This window comes from Carassius carassius, chromosome 16 (assembly GCF_963082965.1).
Source record: "Carassius carassius chromosome 16, fCarCar2.1, whole genome shotgun sequence".
In the NCBI taxonomy this organism is placed as follows: domain Eukaryota; kingdom Metazoa; phylum Chordata; class Actinopteri; order Cypriniformes; family Cyprinidae; genus Carassius; species Carassius carassius.
Window position 1 is genome coordinate 1,882,393 of NC_081770.1, and position 21,726 is coordinate 1,904,118.

Consider the following 21,726-nt stretch of genomic DNA (forward strand, 5'->3'; position numbering starts at 1 on the left):
ATTCTTCAGAAATATTTCAAAGTAAATTTAAAAGAAACTTTGATCTTTTGATGCCGGCTCTTCCTATTATTATGTAGCAGAATTCACCAAACACTGGATTGCTGATCCACTAACAGAGAACATGATCTGGGTTCAGACCATCACTGGATTAGGGCTGGGTATGAAAGTGACTAGCGGTATTATGTTGTTCCATGATGTGGATATTGCTATACTGTGGATACAGTTATATATTCATGAATTAAAATGTTGCATTTATATAGTTTTGTTCAATTTAATACACTTTGCAAATTTGAACACAAATGATGATAGAGTCGAGGCTGAATGTTTTTGTCCTCTGTGTGCAACACCGTGCTACACAGGCATTAGTAATCAAACACAGAGCATCGTAACAGACCAAACTAATAGAGCACAGATCACCTGCTCCAGTGGGTCCCAAACTTAGGGATAGTGTACAGGCAGCAGATTATTTTACAAAATAAACTTCTGCAGGGTGATAAAGACTACACTGTATAATTTCAGCGCTTATCATGTGGCCACTTGCCTGATAAGTAAATAATTGAACACAAAAAATTAATCTGACCTATTTGAATGACTCAACATTAGCGCTCAGTTATCAGTTGTAGCAGTTGTGGTTGTATCAATAACAGACCACTAGATGTGATTGATGAATCAGAGTTGTATTGCAGGGAGTCATGTTGAAATATAAATGAACGATGCATGGTTCTGCTCGGAGCGTCTACACCAGACTCGAGCAGCTCGATTTGACAAAAGCAAACAGAACTCAGTGATGTTTTCTGATGTGGATGTGACGAAACAAATCCATGACAGTAAAGTTATGCTCGTACTCTTTCTGATGAACCCGGCACTCTGACACAAAGAACACTTTAAAAAATATTAAGCAGCACAAATATTTACAACATTGACAATAATCAGAAATGGTTCCTGAGCAGAAAATCTTCATATTAGAATTATTTCTGAAGGATCATGTGACACTGAAGACTGGAGTAATGATGATGAAAAATCAGCTTTGATTACAGGAATACGGTAGCCTATATGTTAAAACATCCAAATAGATAATTTAAATTGACAATATTTCACAATATTATCACAATCACTGTACTTAAGTTTTAATTTAAAAAAAAAAAAATGTAGCCCTGGTGAGCATATGAGACTTAAAAAAAAAGAAAAAAAAGAAGGGGGTGGGGCCTACTAAAGGGGGTCACAAAAATTTTGGGAACCACTGGACAACTCAAACACACAATATTTAATTTAATTTAATTCATACAGACCTACCTTATGTTGCACATTTGCACTTTTTGAGTAAAACAATGGCACAATAAAAAAATACTTTTCAGTTCTATCTCCAATCCCTAATTTTTTCTAGTTATGTAAAGTTAAAATATTTTGCCATGAATCACAATATAATATCGATATCTCCTGGACAGTGTAAAATATTGTGATATGAATTTTAGCTCATATCACCCACCACTACTCTGGATAGTTTTATTTAACTGATGTCTGTGTCTATGCACAATTATCACTGATCCTCTCCTGACACACATCACATGTTTGTGGTCTGTGATAGATCTGCTGTAGTAGCTCTACAGTGTTGTGAATCTGAGCTTGATGGAAATTAATGTACTGTGCATTCAGTAACATTTAAACAATCAGGATAATAAATCACACTGAATATGTTTCATGAGAAATGTCCACAATAACACAATCATAAATGTTAACTATCGAGGCACCAAACTACTAAACACCAGCACATCTACTAACCCAAAATGTCTGATTAACCTGTAACTTTTAACACAACTAAACTGTGCTGACATTTATCATCAAAACAACAGCAGCTGCAGCATCTCATCTTTCATGTTTGATCATTTTCAACAACAAATTGTGTACCTGGCTGAATAAGTGTAATAATATAATATAATTTATACTACAGGGCCACTGAATGCTTGAATCTGATTGGCTGACAAACATTATTTTCTGGGAAACGCACGGTGAACGTAGTTCCAGGCAGCTCTCTTAACCTCATTACAGTTCATATCACTTCACATATAGTAAAGCTGTAATAACAGAAGTTACAGGACTAACAAAAACATGACAGATGATTTTCTGAAAGTAAACACACATGACATTTCTCATTAGCGAGGTAATAACAGCTGTTTAGAGACACTGCTGAAGAACACTGTTGAGGGAAGCACAGAGGAAGCCTAATTCACACAAGCTCTCTCTCTCTCTCTCTCTCTCCCTCTCTATCTCTCTCTCTCTGTGCGTCTCTGTCTCTCTCCCTCTCTTTTTAATAACTTCATTAATAACTGCATTAGAATGCTATCAAAGGCTCAAGCCTCCATTACCAGCTTTAAAATCATGTTTTGGATCCAGCAAAAGAGGCATTGGATGAGATGCGGAAGAAATAATCCTACTCACAACAGTGATTTAAGTACAAAAACCAGATGAATCCCTTTAAATCTATCATCTGATTGATGTCTTTAGATGTGGCAACCGCAGTATAAGCTAAATAATTGACTCGAGGCCGTTCAATTATTAGAAAAATATAATATAAATAACCCAAATGTGTATAACTTATTTAACATTATTTCATTGCGTCTCACCTCAGTGTGTTGAGTTGACAGTTTGGATCCTGTAGTAAATCACTGAGGAGCTTCACTCCTGATTCTCCAGGATCATTTCCTGTGAGATCCAGCTCTATCAGGTGTGAAGGGTTTGATCTCAGAGCTGAAGACAGAGCTTTATAACCTTCTTCACTGATACTGCAGTCTGAAAGTCTATTAGAAAATATGTTATTCTTCATTATAACACAGATTGTCACACAAGCACATGTTCTAGAATGAAGAAAATAAAAAAGATGCACTACAGGATTTTTGGCCTGAATGGACTCTTTTCACAGTAAAGCTGGGTAAAGTTATATATTGGTGAACTGAAACTACAACAAATGCAATTTTAATTTTCCACAATTATAACCTACAGTTAATCAAAATTACTCAACCCCTCAGAGATTGTAGCAAAAATGGCAAAGTCAACAAAGATCTAGCAAAAGCTATAGAGAATAAATAACTGTATTACTTTAGAAAGTATAAGACTATAAGAAGATTTCCAAGACATTAAAAGTTTCCTAGAGACACAGATTAATGGACTTTCCTGCAGGACAGTCATCCCAAAGTACATCATCCAAATATACTTCTGCTTGGTTCAGGGATGAGTCATAAAATGTATTTGAACAAGCGGCTTGAAGAAGGATTTCAATTTTGAAGGATTGAATGATAGATTAATTATTGTAATTATTATGTCTTAATTTATTTACTTTCAAATGTTAGGCCATCAGGCTTTTATTTTGGTGGAAAACTGAACAGTGACCTCTAAATGTCTGTGTTTAGTTCATAACAGGTTTATAAACACTTTGTTGTATACATCTGGTGAAATCTGTTAACATTGTCTGCCAAACAATGTTGGAAATTACATGAACACAAAACTAGGTGAACCTTTTAAATTTATGTTATGAACTCAAAATAACTTGTTCAACTGCCTTTTTTTATTTTATTTAACAGCCAATTATAACTTCTGCTCTTCTAACTTAAAATGCAGCCTTTTGGGATTTGATAACTGCATTACCCCATATCACAATTTATAGTTTATTTTGATTAATTGTACAGTCCTGGACCGGGTTTCCTGACTTTAGAGCTTAAGAGCATTTTCTAAGAGTAAGTTTGTAATCGTTCGTTATTGTTTCACGTGCGTTTCGTAACAATGCAATAAACACAGTTGCATGTAGCTGTGCTTTAAGTGCTACTTAGGAGTCACTGTCCGTTTTTCAAGTACTGAAATGTCATCTTATAGAATGGCTCTTAATTGGAGTAAACTATTGTTTATTAACGTTAACCTAATGCTGTGTTGCAGAAAGACAGCTTGTATATAATAACTATAACACAATACAATATTGTATTATATTTCAGTCTTTAATATTATACTGTACATAATAATATATAACATACTTTATATATTTATATATAATGTTAGGTAAAAAAAAAATGTTAGCCTGAATGCAGTGTAAGTCGCTTTGGATAAAAGCATCTGCTAAATGCATGAATTTATTTAAATGTAATTATTTATATATAGTAGAGAGAGATATTGTAGAGTTGTAGAGAATGTAGAGAATGTGGAATGTAGAGTTCATGCTGCAAATTTCACTGAGTTGAAGCAGTTCTGTCCTCAATTATGTGGCAAATGATCTGGGTTGATGTTAACAGATGGATCTTCTAACCAAACACTACAGATTGTCACAAAACTTACCTCAGTATCTCTAATTTGCAATTAATATTTTTCAATCCAGTGCAGAGCATTTTAACTCCATAATCCTGCAGATTATTATTGTTCATGTTCAGCTCTTTCAGATTGGTATCTGATCCAAGAACTGAAGCCAGAGCTCGACAGCTTTTGTCTGTTAAACCACAATCATTTAGCCTACAAGAGAAATAAATCAAATCACAGAGTTAGATACATGTAATACAATTGTAAATATATATATATATACCAATTATTTTTAGATGAACAGTAAATACACTGCATATATATTAAGATTGCATTGATTCAAATTTCCTACTTAATAAAATATGTAAATTAATAACAGGTTTAAATCATTAATGGCAATGAGTTATACATTTCAAAGTGCTGCTCTATTTTCTGGATGAGTGTCTTGAGGTGTAGAATCTGGAGGTTAATCATTTATGCATTGAGGATATGCAAGAGTACATCTTTTTTATAGCAGAAGTTGTAGAAGTTGAACTGCATATTGGAGTAGAAATAACTATGGAACAATGTGTTTTATAATAACATGATGTGCTTCTTCTGTAGCTAACTAAACAGGGTCAGGGTTCTCAAAAGCTTTGTAAGCCTAAGAAGTTTGTAAAAATAATCGTACGACTGATCTTAATATCACTGTCTGTTTCCCAAAAGCATCGTAACTTAAGTAGCACTTGAAAATAATCGTAGATCTACGAGTGCTCTGGAGTAATCGTTAAGCCCTAAGTGCATCGTAAGAAGACAGATTTAATCAGTCACCTGCAGGACAATAGGCAGATTACACCTTTAACTTGATTCAAGTGCAATGTGATTATAATATAAGGATTTTATTGTACACCTTATGACTCGTCTTTATTTTTTTTATTAAATTTATAATAAATGAAATAATTAAAAAGGGCTGAAAAAATAGAAATACACATTTAAAGTAAATGACTGAAAAAAAATAAAAGATGTAGGAAATGCTTCAAAGACAAACAATGTTGGAAATTACATGAACACAAAACTAGGTGAACCTTTTAAATTTATGTTATGAACTCAAAATAACTTGTTCAACTGCCTTTTTTTATTTTATTTAACAGCCAATTATAACTTCTGCTCTTCTAACTTAAAATGCAGCCTTTTGGGATTTGATAACTGCATTACCCCATATCACAATTTATAGTTTATTTTGATTAATTGTACAGTCCTGGGCCGGGTTTCCTGACTTTAGAGCTTAAGAGCGTTTTCTACGAGTAATTTTGTAATCGTTCGTTATTGTTTCACGTGCGTTTCGTAACAATGCAATAAACACAGTTGCATGTAGCTGTGCTTTAAGTGCTACTTAGGAGTCGCTGTCCGTTTTTCAAGTATTGAAATGTCATCTTATAGAATGGCTCTTAATTGGAGTAAACTATTGTTTATTAACGTTAACCTAATGCTGTGTTGCAGAAAGACAGCTTGTAAATAATAACTATAACACAATACAATATTGTATTATATTTCAGTCTTTAATATTATACTGTACATAATAATATATAACATACTTTATATATTTATATATAATGTTAGGTAAAAAAAAATGTTAGCCTGAATGCACTGTAAGTCGCTTTGGATAAAAGCATCTGCTAAATGCATGAATTTAAATGTAATTATTTATATATAGTAGAGAGAGATAATGTAGAGTTGTAGAGAATGTAGAGAATGTGGAATGTAGAGTTCATGCTGCAAATTTCACTGAGTTGAAGCAGTTCTGTCCTCAATTATGTGGCAAATGATCTAGGTTGATGTTAACAGATGGATCTTCTAAACCAAACACTACAGATTGTCACAAAACTTACCTCAGTATCTCTAATTTGCAATTAATATTTTTCAATCCAGTGCAGAGCATTTTAACTCCATAATCCTGCAGATTATTATTGTTCATGTTCAGCTCTTTCAGACTGGTATCTGATCCAAGAACTGAAGCCAGAGCTGGACAGCTTTTGTCTGTTAAACCACAATCATTTAGCCTACAAGAGAAATAAATCAAATCACAGAGTTAGATACATGTAATACAATTGTAAATATATATATATATATATATATATATATATATATATATATATATATATACCAATTATTTTTAGATGAACAGTAAATACTGCATATATATTAAGATTGCATTGATTCAAATTTCCTACTTAATAAAATATGTAAATTAATAACAGGTTTATATCATTAATGGCAATGAGTTATACATTTCAAAGTGCTGCTCTATTTTCTGGATGAGTGTCTTGAGGTGTAAAATCTGGAGGTTAATCATTTATGCATTGAGGATATGCAAGAGTACATCTTTTTTATAGCAGAAGTTGTAGAAGTTGAACTGCATATTGGAGTAGAAATAACTATGGAACAATGTGTTTTATAATAACATGATGTGCTTCTTCTGTAGCTAACTAAACAGGGTCAGGGTTCTCAAAAGCTTTGTAAGCCTAAGAAGTTTGTAAAAATAATCGTACGACTGATCTTAATATCACTGTCTGTTTCCCAAAAGCATCGTAACTTAAGTAGCACTTGAAAATAATCGTAGATCTACGAGTGCTCTGGAGTAATCGTTAAGCCCTAAGTGCATCGTAAGAAGACAGATTTAATCAGTCACCTGCAGGACAATCGGCAGATTAAACCTTTAACTTGATTCAAGTGCAATGTGATTATAATATAAGGATTTTATTGTACACCTTATGACTCGTCTTTATTTTTTTTATTAAATTTATAATAAATGAAATAATTAAAAAGGGCTGAAAAAATAGAAATACACATTTAAAGTAAATGGCTGAAAAAAAATAAAAGATGTAGGAAATGCTTCAAAGACTGGGGAAAAATATGTCAATGACTTGCTGAAGTGCACGAAAACTAGCTGTGTATTGGACCCGGAAATAACGTCTCTCTCTACTGTATATGAATAAATACATTTAAATAAATGTATGCATTTAGCAGACGCTTTTGTCATGATCCGGTCACTGCACATCTGTTTATTCACCACAGACTTTCACACGACACAGTACACCCTGGACTACATTTCCCATAAACCCCTGCCTAGGAACTCATTATTGAACCACACCTGTTTCCTATCAGTGAAACATCACTCACATTGCGAAGTCTTGTTTAGTTCTGTCAGGCATTTCTGAGCGTTTTCCTAGTTTTTGTTCCTTCCTTGTTTGACTTCGGATTATGTATACCAACTGATTCTCTGCCACCTGCCCCGACCTTTGTCTGGTATTGTTACTGATTTCTGGATATCCCTGGACACTCTTGATGCTGTTTCTGATTTCTGCCTGTCTGACCACTCTATAAATTAATACTGCAATTTAGGGCTGCAACTAACGATTATTTTGATAATTAATCTGTCGATTCTTTTTACGATTAATCGGTTTATGTACCTCTATTTTAGTTTTGCCCATTTTTTCCCCAAGTAACTTATTAATAAAGGGTCTTTATCATTCAACAGACTTTTCAGAGATTTTAACAATTTTGCATTGTCATATCCTCATCAAAAAATACCTGGAGTTGTGTTTTATTATGTGCTAGTAATCCTTTGTTGAACTCTTCTGCAATCAAAACACTGACCCATACGTACTCTAGCAAATTTCACAAGGAGATTTCAAATAAAGTTTTCACCATGGCCGTCCTTAGGGCTCCTAAAGTAGTTTAACATCCCGAAACAAAGCTTATTAAGGAATCTTTCAGAACATATTTTCACTAAGAATAAGAATAAAACTGAATAAAATTGTAGTACATTGCATTTTATACCTGGGAAACAGCTTCATAGCTTATGCTGTGAAATTGTAAACAATCATTCGAATAAAGTGCCAATGGCATGAAACCTGAATGGAACTCACATTTTAAAGTAAAATCCATCAGAAAAAAAAAGTATTGAAAAAATGAAAAAAATTGGACAGACAAAAAACTTGCTGTGTGAAAAAGATCAGTGCATTTCAAATACATTTAAACATTTACCTCTCTCATTCAGTCATAATTAGGCTGCAAGACTGAATTATGAACTGGTAAACGACAAACTGATCACAGAACATGTTTGTAAAGCTTTAAATGTTAACTGTTAAAAAGCAATGTTATCAGCTTTTACGACTAAACATTTGCAAACAACATTGTACTGGAGAATCTGAAAATATAAAAGTCAATTCAGTAGTGCAAAGTTTACAGGTTACTCTTTTTTTTTTTGAAGGCTCAAAGTAAAGTACTCCCACACTTTGGATGACTTTGTTCGATTAGTTTTATCTTCCGCTTTTTTCTTTTTCTTTCTCGAGCTTACTCCACTGCCGTCTGTCTCCACCATCCCGCTGAATGCTGCTGAGAACTGTTCGGGAAGCACGTGACATAAAACGAGGCCAGCTATTGGCTATTCGCTACTTCTCCTGCTGTACTGGCTGAGTAAAACCTGCGGTGGCTCATTACTGCCACACTGAGGTCACCACAGATTTAAAATATGCACAAAATGAGCCACTTATGGCAAATAAAAGTTATTTAGCAACTAAACGATGATTAAATTAGTTGACAACTATTTTAATAATCGATTTTAATCGATTAAATCGATTAGTTGTTTCAGCTCTACTGCAATTGGATCCTAGCGTGTCTGACTCCACACTACAGCTTTCAAAGCGACTTACAGTGTATTTAGGCTAACTTTTTTTTTTTACCTAACATTACATATAAATATATAAAGTATGTTATATATTATTATGTAAAGTATATTATTAAAGACTATAATATAATACACTATTGTATTGTGTTATAATTAGTATATCCAAGTTGTCTGTCTGGAACGCAGCATTAGGTTAACGTCAATAAACAATAGTGTACTACAATTAAGTATAGTATCGCAATATTTTCCACGGCAATACTGTATTGATACACAGATGCCAAGTATCAATCTTTTAGTATACTATTTGGTAGAATAATAAAATCAATTTCTAGACAATCCACTAGACGCTGGTGTTGAGTTTTCTGGTGAAGTCAGCTGGGTCGCCTTCAGCATGCAGCAAGTTAGTAAAATAAAGATGACGCCATCGCAGAAAGTTATCAGGAAAGCCCCTTCTGCATTTAAATGCGGATGTATGGACTTGCTTTGGATTTGTAAACAAGGAGGGGATGTAGGTAGGTATGCACTGAATTTTCGGCATCCGCAAATTATCAAAGAGAAAACTGACCAAAAATGTGAGCAAAAAAGCTACATATAATAATAGTAATATTATTAAATAATAAAAGTGTTTGTGTGTGTGTGTGTTCACTGCTGTGTGTGTGCACTTTGGATGGGTTAAATGCAGAGCACAAACTCTGAGTATGGGTTACCATACTTGGCTGTATGTCATGTCACTCACTCACTAAATCAGCAGTGTCCAAGCCTGCTATGTATCAGTGTAGATTATTGTAATTTTAAGATGAGAACAAAACATGACAAAATATATTAACTTACAGAGCTCTTTTGCAGGTTTTGATGACCGCTAATAATCTAATGAGACACTCGTCTGATTTCTTGAATTTCTGAAGCTCAAACTCCTCCAGCTCCTCCTCTGATGTCAACAACACAAAGACCAAAGCAGACCACTGGGCAGGTGAAAGATCAGCAGATGAGAGACTTCCTTTGCTAAGGTGGGTCTGAATGTCTTTCACCAGAGTTTGGTCGTTCAGTTCATTCAGACAGTAGAACAGATTGATGGATCTCTCTGGAGACAGATTAGACTCTAATTTCTGCTTGATGTACTGAACTATTTCCTTTTTGCTCTGCTCATTTCTATTTTTCTGTTTCAACAGACCCTGTAAGAGTCTCTGATTGGACTGGAGTGACAAACCAAGGAGGAAGCGAAGAAAAAGATCCAGGTGTCCATTATCACTCTCTAGTGCCTTGTCCACTGCCGTCTTGAGCAAATCAATCATGGTTTCACTTTTGTTTTCCTGTTCTGTCGACTCATGAACAAATATACTTATCTTCTTTATGTCTAGAAACAGATGTGCATAAAGGGCTGCAATAAACTCTTGAATGCTCAAGTGAACGAAGCAGTACATGGTACCAAGAGTGATCCCTGTTTCCTCCTTAAAGATCTGGGTACACATGCCTGAGTACACTGATGCCTTATAGACGTCAATACCACAGGCTTCCAGATCTGTGTCATAGAAGATCACATGGTTTCTTTCCAGCTGATCAAATGCCAGTTTCCCCAGTGAAAAGATGGCATCTTTATCCCAGGAAACATCTGGTGTATGTTCTCCATCATACTTTCGTCTGCTCTGCTGGATCTGAAATCTGAGGAAGTGTGTGTACATTTGTGTCAGAGTCTTAGGAGTGTCTTCAGTATTTGACTCCTGCAGTGTTTTGGAGGCATCATCAGCCTGATTGTTTTTCACAACATTATTTCTTTTCTCCTCTAAAATGTTCTGGAGAACAGTGGCTGAAATCCAGCAGAAGACTGGGATGTGGCACATGATAAAGAGACTCTTTGATTGTTTAACATGATCAATGATTTCTTTGGCCTGATTCTCATCCGTGAATCTTTTTCTGAAGTACTCCTCCTTTTGTGCATCATTGAATCCTCGTATCTCTGTCAGCCGGTCGATACAGTCAGGAGGAATCTTACTGGCAGCTGCTGGTCTGCTGGTGATCCAGATGAGAGCAGAAGGAAGCAGATTTCCCTTGATGAGGTTCGTCAGGAGAACATCCAGAGAGGCTGGTGATGAAACATCAGACCACGTCTCATTATCCTTAAAGTTTACAGGAAGTCGACATTCATCCAATCCGTCAAGAATGAACAAGACTTTGAATTGATTTCTTCTCGTAAGGTTCAGTCCTTTTGTCTCTGGGAAAAACTGAGTTATAAGGTCCATCAAACTTAGTTTTTCTTGCTCCTTTAAGTTCATCTCTCTAAATGGAAGAGGAAATATGAAGCTGATATCTTGTTTTTCTTTTCCTTCGGCCCAATCCAGAACAAACTTCTGCACAGAGACTGATTTTCCGATGCCAGCAACTCCTTTTGTCAGTACAGTTCTGATCTGCTTGTCTTGTTCAGGTGCTTCAAACAAATGTTTGCACTCAACCTGTATCTCCTGTGATTCATGACATCTGGAAGCAACTTCAATCTGTCTCACCTCATGTTCAGTATTGACCTGTTCACTACAACCCTGAGTGATATAGAGATCTGTGTAGATGTTCTTCAGAAGTGTAGAGTCTCCTTGCTTTGCAATTCCTTCAGACACACATTGATACTTCTTCTTTAGGCTACACTTTAGCTGATGAATGAAGATCAGCTCATCTAAACAGAAACAAAAATACAGATACTGTTTAATCATATTTTCTCTCCTACATATATAGGTGACACTGACAGATGATTATGAGTCTCTTACCTTCTAGAGTATCAGCAGCTTCATCTTGCTTCATCTCTCTCAGGAAGTAGAGCGTGAGATCAAGAGCTGCTTCTTTCATACTGCATCTGTTCTCATTAAAGTCCTTCACAAAGTAGTTGTAGTCTTCTTTTTGTAATATTTTCTTAAACTTTTGCAGTTCATTCTTCAGAAATGTGAGAATTTTTCTTTCAAGATCCTAAAGATAGAAATAATACAACAAAAAAAAACAAAAAATAACAAAAACAAATTATCACGATAAATCAGAAATCATATTTCTATTGAATATTCTTGCAAGCTTTGTTAAGTAAACTATTTGTTTGTTATAAAAGGTTAATATTATTGAAAATGTGTTTTCCTACCTGGAAGATCTGCAGGAGATTGTCTTTGAAGTTCTTGTAGTTCCTGTGAGTCTGCACGTCTGAATCTAATGTCTCATACTGAACTCTATTAGTGAATAAAATTAAGTACTGCATTTTCAGGGACACTATTAAAGAAACAGTCAGCAAATAATTTTTTTTAACAGACAGAAAGCAATAGTCGTTTAAGTTCACACTGTTAAAGGATAGGTTCTGTTTAAGTATAGATTTAGGTAAATATTAGGTCTCTCATTGTAATATTTTCTGTCCTATAAGCAAACAACACAGGGGCTGTTGAATTAATAAAGTTATGTTAGGGCACCAGAATTGACAAAATAAATACTTCACATCAAATCATTTAAAATTTACTTGATGTTTTTTAGAATCTTAATGAAAACTGATAAATATTTAAACAATTATATATTTGTTTTACATATTCAATGAAATATTTTCTAGCAGTCCATGTGCAACCAAAAATAAGAAAACATTAAATACCTTTTGGTAGATGTTTGTTTCTCACTAAAGTTCGGTGGTTCAGGTTTTGACCAGTCACTCTTCACAGACACAGAGCTGGACACATGTGATCCTGATCTTACACTAATGACACAAAGAACAGAGGCAAACAAAGAAACAATATTAAACAGGGCACTTTAGTCTAATTCATAAAGTTTTAATGTTGTAAATGGTTATTAAAACAGAGATATACCTGTGCATTTGCTCTCCTCTGCCTATAAATGTTTGGTTGCATGATCTACTCGTAGGTTTGTATTATTATTATTATTATTATTTTAGTCTAGGTGGTTTTTAGTGATGCTGAGAACCTTAAAGCACTTTTATCATACATGTTGTTTAATGTTTGTGGTGTCTGTAAAATGTGAAAGATGTGAGAACTCATAACACTGCAAACCTAGTCCACCTATGGGTACAAATAAAGTGAACCTGAACTTACTTAGGAATCATCTAACAGTCAAGTGAAGCGCTGCTTTCTCATCCTGCACAATTTCTATTTCACTGAAAAACACAGCTGGCTCATACAATATCTTGTATCTATAGCAATGAATGTAATGAACAATGACCTGTGTACAGTGAACGAGTCTGAGAAAGAGACAAAACCTTTAAAATTATCCACTAACTTACACTGTAAGAGTTTGATGTATATTTGTATTAATTTAAATAATATCTAGTTTGCCCATTATTTTTCATTTTATACCCACTAAATATGCAACCCCAAACGTGTAATGCAATCAACTTTATATGATGGATTATGGATGATATGTTGATGTCATTTCTACAGGTTCTGAGAGGTTAAAGGATTAGTTCACCCAATAATCAAAATTATCATACGAATCATTCGATGTAACCAGATCTTTTTGAACCAGTTCACCAAATCGAACTGAATCGTTTTAAACGGTTCGCATCTCAAATACGCATTAATCCACAAATGTCTTAAGCTGTTAACTTTTTTAATGTGGCTGACACTCGCTCTGAGTTCAAACAAACCAATATCCCGGAGTAATTCATTTACTCAAACAGTACACTGACTGAACTGCTGTGAAGAGAGAACTGAAGATGAACTACTTCGGGATATTGGTTTGTTTGAACTCAGAGGGAGTGTCAGACACATTAAAAAAGTTTAAGTCATTTGTGGATTAATGCGTATTGGAGACACGAACCGTTTAAAACAATTAAGTTCGATTAGGTGAACTGGTTCAAAAAGATCTGGTTACATTGATAGATTCGTTCGTGAACCGGATATCACAAACTGCTTTGTTTTGAACTCTCTCACAACAGACACGGAAGAGAAGACAATGCTGAATAAAGTCGTAGTTTTTGCTATTTGTATTTTCGATGCTTCAAAAAATTCTAACCGACCCTCTGATGTCACATGGACTACTTTGATGATGTTTTTCTTCCCTTTCTGGACATGGACAGTAGACCGTACACACAGCTTCAATGGAGGGACTGAGAGCTCTCGGACTAAATCTAAAATATCTTAAACTGTGTTGTGAAGATGAACGGTGATCTCACGGGTTTGGAACGACATGAGGGTGAGTTATTAATGAGATTATTTTGATTATTTGGTGAACTAACCCTTTAACAGTACAGATAATTCAGAAACTTACAAACATGGTGCTCTTTTCTATACACAGATGTGCTTGTTTAAAGAGAGTATCTTGGAGAAACTAAATTTCATTCATGGCAACAGTGAGAAAAATCATTAATTATTGATGCGGTTTTATTCTTCACAGAAAGTGTTTAAAATGATTGTCTGAAAGCAGACTCAGTGTTACCTCTGTTTCTGTGAGAGACTCGTCTTTCCTCTCTTCTCTGACATACTGCAGATGAACAGACTGGTTCATGAAAACAATCAGATACTCGTCGTGACCTGGAAATAACAATATGTTACTGAGATGAATAACATGGCAATTTGCATTATGTGGTCACACTTTACAATAAGGTTCCATTTTTAACATTAGTGAACATGAACAATACAATTTTTTTAAAGCTTTTATTAATATCTGTTAATATTAATATCAACATTTACTAATTATATTTATTAAAATAGAAAGTTGTATATGAATATTAATTAATAGACCTGAGCTAACATTTAGTTACTACTAATCAGCTTCCAGAAGAGATCAGATGTGCTAAAACACTAGTCACATTTACATCTAGACTCAAAACTCATCTGTTTAGCTGTGCATTTATTGAATGAGCACTGTGCAATGTCCGAACTGATTGCTATATATATTTTCACTGTTTTTTAAATTTTATTTTATGTAAAATCATTTTCTAACTGTTTTAAATTCATTTTAAATAAGTAGTTTTAATAATTTTAAAAGTTTTAAAATTGCTTGTTTTATTCTTGTTATTATTTTTCTTCATTACTATTTTACTTTCTTTTATGTAAAGCACTTTGAATTACCATTGTGTATGAAATGTGCAATATAAATAAACTTGCCTTGCCTTGCCTTAACATGAGCTAACTATGAACAGTTGTATTTTTATTAGGTACCATTAACAAAGATGAATAAATACTGTATCAAATGCATTGCTCATTGTTAATGTTAGTTAACATGCATTGTGATGCATTGTGGTCACTGCAGTGGACAGATATTTGGAAGCCATTTTGAACCATTTAAGACATAGCATCATGTCCCAAACACCAACTGACGAGCCTTCAAAGTGTTGCCTACAATTCCATCTTTTTTTTTTTTTTTTTTTTTTTTTTTTTAGATATTGCATAATATATTCAAAATTATTCCAGGATAAGGGGATGCACCATGTACTTTGGGAATAACTGTTAAAGGTCCCATGACATGAACTATTCAGTTTGAGGTTTTTTTTAACATTAATATGAGTTCCCCTAGCCTGTCTATGGTCCCACAGTGGCTAGACATTTCGATAGGTGTAAACCAAGCCCTGGGTGTCTCCAATGCTTATTGGAGATGTGAACCGTTTCAAACGATTCAGTTCGATTTGGTGAACTGGTTCAACCGGTTCACTAAGAAGAGCCGGTTAAATTGAACGATTCGTTCACGAATCGGACATCACTACCGGTTGGCAAAAAAAAAAAAAAACGGCCACTTGGCTTTTGGAACCAAAATATGGCACCGAAAGATAAATAATTTTTCGATACTCATAGTATCTAAGTTTTTCGTTCGATACCATAAAGGCATCGAAGTTCGGTACCCAGCCCTAGCACAGGCTTTACAAACAGACTTTTACGATATGGATTCGACAGCACCACCACAAACAGTGAGTAACAGTGTTCATTAATGCCTGATCTGTGATCAGTGATTTTTCATGTGTCGCAGATTATGCAAGTTCACACAGACTTTCTTTCTAAATCACAACAGTTGTCGTTTACTCTGAGTCTCACAGCAGACACGCCCCTTCAAACAGAGCATTCAAGCCAGAGGGCTAAAATCAGGATATAAAAATGCCTTTTATTTCTCAATTTTAAATGTAAAAATCATACTAACAATATAAGTACACCTCAGGAAACATTAAAAAAAGCATTTAAAAAAAGAAAATAATTCACATTATGGAACCTTTAAATCATTTTATTCTCAGAAAACCAGACAGGTACAAAAAATATTCTTCAGTTAAATAGGATGTCAGAAATAGATTAAGAGCTTTAACACAAGTTGAACACTGGTGGAGGTTTGAGACGTGGTTTTCTCCTCCCAAAACACCCGCCGGAGATAAACGTCTCTCTGCAGCAAGCAGATGCACAAACTGCTGCAAACTGAAATGAATTATGCCATACTATCATACTACGCTTACTATTTCTGTAGTGTTCAGTATGTATACAGTGAATAGTATGCAATATTACTGTACGCATGAAATACCCGGATGACCTACTATATTTGCCAGAATCTGCTAAATATAACTCATGTTCCCTGAAATCAGTGCTGAAGCTGGGTTTGGAATGGCATACAATCATACATATCCTATACTGCAGTATATGCTGTGTGTATACTGTGAATAGTAAGAGAATTTTCATATTTTTTAAGAGAAAAATATGAATTATGCATCTGAAGATGATATGGCTCTGAATATGCATCTGTAGACGCATGGGATACAGTTTCCCACAATACAACATGTTTCAACACTTTATATGTACACTAAGTACTAGGGCTGGGATAAACGATTATTTTTTAAACGATTAATCTAGCGATTATTTTTTCGATGCATCGATTAATCTAACGATTAATTTTTCCAGACCGATTTGATTTCGATTATCTCCCCATTAATTGACTACTAACAATTTATACATGTTGATTTACATATCTGAATAAAAAAAACATGAATTCCTTAACATTGCAATATATGTTTATTGCTCTTAAAATTACAAAATAAAAGACTGACTAAGAATGCATTACTTTGCACTTGTATAGAGATAGCATTCAATAAAACCTTGAAGCCTTGAAAACACATAGCTTACTGAAACAAGCTTACTGAACACATAGGGCCTAGCTTACTGAAAAAGTTCTTCTTTCAGATGAAAATAACAACTTGATGTCTAGCATTCAATAAAAAAGTTCACCCAAAATACTTGTTTAGAGCAGTTGAAAGAATACAGTAACCAATGTAAACTTGAGGGCTTTAAGCTAATACAGAGAGTGCTTTTACAAAAAAAAGTGGGAGCCAGCAGCCTGTCATGGAGAAAAAAAAAATCTCTGAATGCTCCACGTGAAACTTTGGCGTTCCGCCCTTTTTCTATCGTGTCTAATGATTTTGGTTAATATGCACGCGGGAGAGAGAGAGAGAGAGAGAGCGAGAGAGAGAGAGCAAGACAGCGCTCGTGTTGTTTGAAGACTGTGAGTGCGCGCGCAGCCGGGGCTCTCTCTCGTACGCGCCCTGTCACTGTCACTCACCGATCAAATAAGGCTTTGACAGCCGCCAAAAAAAAAGATCAATGCAGAAAAACCCCTGGATTGGTTATATAACGTTGGACAGAATGTTGATCCGAATCGATGCGTATATTTTGCGTCGACGTATTTTTTGCGTCGAGGTCATCGTTGTCCCAGCCCTACTAAGTACATATACATGTTACTGTAAACTACAAAATATTGCTATGCATCTAGTGCTTTTATATCAGGGGTCTTCAGTGTTTTCAGGGCAAGGACCCCTCAGACAAGAGACATGGAGCAGTGACCCCGATACAAAATGTGTCAAGCAGAGCAACATATTAAGCATATAGCCTTTGAAATAAATAGAATCTAAGGATATTATGATTAAGAATAACTAAATTATAGTAATCTATTAGTCTGCATTTACATTGCATGCATCTATTTTGACATGTCATATTTTTGTCCCGTGCTAGTATCATTATGTCAACTGCAACTTCAGAGTGAATCACACATTCACACATTCATGTACTTTGCAGCATGTAGTTGACCTAGGGCTGGACGATTATGGCCTAAAATCAAAACCTCGATTAATTGAACATTTTACCTCGATTACGATTAATGAACGATTATTTTTTTTAATTTTATTTTTTCCCTCATAGTTGACTGACAAGGTTTGTACTGTTAATATGATTGACTATTAAAGGTGAGATATTTTTTCCTATTAAAAGAGCGATCTGACATCATGGCTCACTATCAGCAGTTATTTTATCTATGTTCGTAACATTTCTTACAGATTATTGCATGGTGTAAGAGATAAATAAAGATCAGATAAAGATTAACACAGTACCAGTACGAGTGATTGCGTGTGTGAATTAGTCATGCCGTCTCTATATTATTGTGAAGCTGTGGGTTGTAAATAGCCTAGTTCCTTCAAAAGTATAAAAACATGCTATAATAAGTTTTGAGATTTTAAGCTACTTTAGTGATAAATCATAGGACAGCACTGACAACTGCGTTCCTCTGTGCGCGCGATCTTCACAACTACTGTTTATATCAGTGTTTGTGCCACAATGCAGCTGCGCGAACTAGGGCTGTCAAAGCGGCTGAAAAACTAAATTCGAATTTGCAATTAAATATTATCTAATATTAAATATATTAAAATTATATTCGAATTAAAAATAGCTACATAATTTTAGTTAAAAGAGGGCGCATTGGGCAAAATATTTTTTCCTCTTGTAGAGTCATCAAGGATCCAGCTTGTTCTTGAAACATTGGTAAGAAATTGTTCATCTGCTACATTGCACTGTCACTTCTGCTAGAGATGCTTTGAGCTTATGTGATAGGTTTTGGTTGTGCTTAGTTTAATAACAATGTACTGAATTTGATTTGACTTATTTTACTACACTGTATTGCTAGTGTTCTGATTAAAGCAGTGTAACTGGGGGCTCTGAAAACACTGCTTGTGAATAATTTGTTAATATTGTACATTTTCATCTGAATACATTAAATAAGTGTTTAATGAATAGTGTTGTCCACTTTGTTTCCAACCTCACTGTTGCTGAACTGTAAAGTGAAAATATTGTGTGATTTATTTTGTATTCAGTTTTCAGTTAAATATATTTCACAATATCAAAGTTATTGTGAAACATTGTGAACATACCTAAACTCATTGGTTAAATCTTATGTGTCCTCCAGAAGTTTGCGTTCTGCAAGTGAACGACTCCTTGTGGTGCCATCCCAAAGAAGTTCACAATCACTCTCCCTGACCTTCTCCTGGACTGTGTCCAGCTGGTGGAATGACCTCCCAATCTCAATTCGTACAGCTGAGTCTTTACTCATTTTCAAGAAACAGCTAAAGACTCATCTTTTTTTTCGCCAGCACTTAACCAGCTAATACTAGCACTTTTCCTTCTTTTCTTAAAAAAAATAATAAAAATAAAAAAACAAACCTGGCTATGCGTTCTGTACTAGACTAACTGAGACTTGTCATGGCACTTGTATACTGTTGTTGTTCTCTTGTTGACCTGACTGCTTCTATTGTTCTCATTTGTAAGTCGCTTTGGATAAAAGCATCTGTTAAATGATTAAATGTAAATGTTTATACAGGACGGTACAGAAAGTGCACAAGTGGGAGAGAGTGGAGGGGACGGCGTCAGAAAGGACCTAGCGCTGGGACACTTTCATGGATCACCCGAAGCACAACCACACTGTATGCACGAGGCTGCTGGTTCTAACATTTTAGACTGCCCTGCGGTAGAAATCTCATTCTGCATTCCCCACGGTAAAGAAGACACAGGGTTCTCATTAGAACCCCCCCGCCCAACCCCCACTCGGGGTGCCCTCTCTAACGCTGGGTTCTTGGAATCGTCCTAATCTTCTCTCCCCTTACAGCGGTCCTGGTTGAAGGTTCCCTTCTCGAACGGTGTAACACATTTTCACTGCACAAATGTACACATCTCTTGTCATGAGACACATTACTAAAACATGCAAAAAATATGCATTTATATGCCAAATTATTTTACAAAAACCTTTAAATATTATTGTATTTGGATTGTTCTACTATGTTTTTAACAACACATCCATGCATACTCTGCATAATAAAGTTTGGGATTATTTTCATCTGTTTTATACAGTATGTTTCCAAAATAAAACTGCTGTTTTACAATTTTGAGCATGTGGTAGTTTATTGAAGTTGATTGTAAAGCCATTGCTGCCAGTCATTTGATTGTTAGCCTTTATCATGTACTGTTGATCTAAATGCAAACTAGGATCTAATTGAACATACAAGTGTGTATTTATACATGGTGTCAGGTACGACTGTGAAACAGTGATGAAGGTAAGACGGTGAAACAGCGTCGTGATTTCAACGTTGATCCAATTTGCAAAATCGAAAGGTAATTCAACTTGATTCAACCATGGTACTGACGTTGTTTCAACGTTGAAATGCCGGCTGGGAGTATTATTTCTGTCTTTCAGTCACTTATATTATCACAGAAATACTGGGATAAAGTTTATAGTTCAGATATAAACATTGACATCTATATGGCAGAGATCAAAATATAACCAATCAAATAACGCTCGTGTTGAATGCGTTGTTTCACCACTAGGTGGCGACAAGTGTCTTAAAAATGTGTTTGTCAATGAATGACTTTATCATTCAAGAGAATCGTTCAAAAACGCTGATTCATCCAGTAATGAAACAAGGGAAGTAGGTTTATGAGTGAGTCGTTGAATCAGTGATTTAAACAACTTTTTAATAATTCTAATATAAAAAATTGGGGTTTTAAATATATTATCTATACACTACCAGTCAAAAGTTTTTGAACCATAAGATGAGTAATGTTTTTTTAAAGTTATGCTCACCAAACCTCCATTTATTTGATCCAAAGTACAAAAAAAACAGTAAAGTTTTTAAATATTTTTACAATTTAAAATAACTGTTCTCTACTTGAATGTATTTTAAAATGTAATTTATTTCTGTGATGCGCAGCTGTATTTTCAGCATCATTACTCCAGTCTTCAGTGTCACATGATCTTCAGAAATTATTTTAATATCCTGATTTGCTGTTCAAAAAACATTTATTATTATTACTATTATTATTATTGTTAAAAATAGATGAGTATGTTTTTTTTCAGGTTTCTTTGATAGTAAGTTCAGAAGAACAAAATTTGTGAAATATAAATATTTTGTTATAAATGTCTTTGCCACAGTTGATCAATTTAAAGAATCCTTGCAAAATAAAAGTATTAATTTATATACTTGTGATAATGATAATAGTAATAATAATGAAAAAGGAATCATAGGAGAATCGTGATCTCTATATGACACCAAAAAAATCGTGATTCTCAATTTATATATATATATATATATATATATATATATATTTTTTTTTTTTTGCCTTTATAGTGACAGAGATTTTCTATCCTTATTAAATCTAATGTCATGTTTTTGTCATATTCTTAACATTCCATTAAGTGTATTATTAATGTAATAAATAAAGCAATACAAACAAGGCTAATCGATGATAGCCTACTTGTAAACTTAAAAATAAAACCGCCAATAGGTGACGGCAAGTCACTGTCTTAAGTCTTATACTCGTGTTAGTATTAGTTTTTATTCCTTGTTTTAAAGTATTTTATTACTTTAGCTTCCATGATTTTGATAAAACGTCTTATTAGATGTAAAATTATATAAGCCTAATTATAAATAATTAAAAAGAGCACTGATTTCTATGATTAATAGATGCTGCTCTGTGGAGGTTACCATGGATCAGCTCTGTTTCTGCTGTTCTACAGCTGCTGTCAGACACTGC